Source organism: Dioscorea cayenensis, chromosome 5 (genome assembly GCF_009730915.1).
Source record: "Dioscorea cayenensis subsp. rotundata cultivar TDr96_F1 chromosome 5, TDr96_F1_v2_PseudoChromosome.rev07_lg8_w22 25.fasta, whole genome shotgun sequence".
Lineage (NCBI taxonomy): Eukaryota > Viridiplantae > Streptophyta > Magnoliopsida > Dioscoreales > Dioscoreaceae > Dioscorea > Dioscorea cayenensis.
In genome coordinates this window covers 22,181,982-22,183,399 of record NC_052475.1, presented here as the reverse complement: position 1 = coordinate 22,183,399, position 1,418 = coordinate 22,181,982, and positions in this window count along the sequence as shown.

Here is a 1,418-nt window from a genome sequence, read left to right as displayed (position 1 = left end):
TCTTTGTTTAACCTTATTTGCCGTGTTCGAGTTGATGCGCATGTTATGTAACGGCGTGAGCAGCGACCAAATGGGAGACCTACTTATGCCCGGACATACATTCGAAGTTAGAGATCATTGTTGAGGGACGAGCCGAAATCTTCGTGTTGGTCGTTGTGTCGATGATCGTTACAAGTGATCGACCAATGCGACGAACTCCGTGGATCTCGCCATCGAGAACTTGTTCGTATCGAAGGTGGCAAGTTTATGGTATCCCTTTGCAAAGCATGCTTGCGGCAAAGTAATGCGAGCAGACACCAGCGTACATCGATTTATGAGCGGGTACTTCACGTCGACAATTACAAAGCGGCGTACAAGGAAGCTATATTCCCCATACCCGACGATGACGAGGGCCTTCGGGGACGGAAATCGTGAGCTCGTTCGCGATCCTTTCGTGACTAGAAAGGCGACCGGGCGGCCTGAGACGAAAAGAGGATCGAGTCTCAGCGTTTGATGTCCGCGAGTTACATCTGCGACCATCTGCCGAGGATCCGGTCGCGATCGGCGATCTTGCAATGAAAGCTATCGCCGACTAGGCATTGTTAATAAAGCCCAAAGCGATGACGGAAACATTGTGTATTTATAACGAATTGAATGTATTTACACGGAGACATTGTTATTTTTAAAGCGGATCTGATCGTAATTTGAAATATTTCAACTCGATGTTTAAACGATGAATTGAATTGTGTATTGATGGGCAACTTTCCATATTTAGTTAAACAATAAGTGCATTCATTTAAACAGAGAAAGTGTTATTTTAAACGGGTACACCGTAATTTGAAATATTTAAAACTGATGTTTAAACGATATATACTATATTTAAACAATGAAAGTGAAATGTACACAAGCACAACGTAAAATTAAACAATGAAATAAAAACCGAATGGAATTTAACCCGCTTTACAATTCAAAACAAACAAAATTTACATTAAGGTATACAAGTCATGTTCTTCGAACACGAAAACAATGAATTGAATTTGTCCAGATTTACATTTGAAAACAAAATCGACAATCGGATATACAAGACATGTTATTCAAAAAAGCAATTTAACCTCGCATGGCGACCCCTTTGTCATGGGACGCTACCTCCTCCCTCCTTAAGTATGCGGGTAACATACCGTAATCCGAGGTAAGGAACGTCTGTCTGCAGTAGCCGTAACTTCTCACCCCACGTAATTGCTCGATAAACCGCATGACGTGACGCGGTAGATCGGCGCTTCCTTGTTTTTTGGCGTGGGGTTTTGCGTGTCGTGCACGCAGCGGGTACTTTGTTGCGTCGCCGACTCGCCTAACTCCATATCGACACAAAGGTCGAATAGATTCCTACTGTCGAGATATGCAAGTCGAGATTAGAATACCGATTTAAATACCAAACGGAT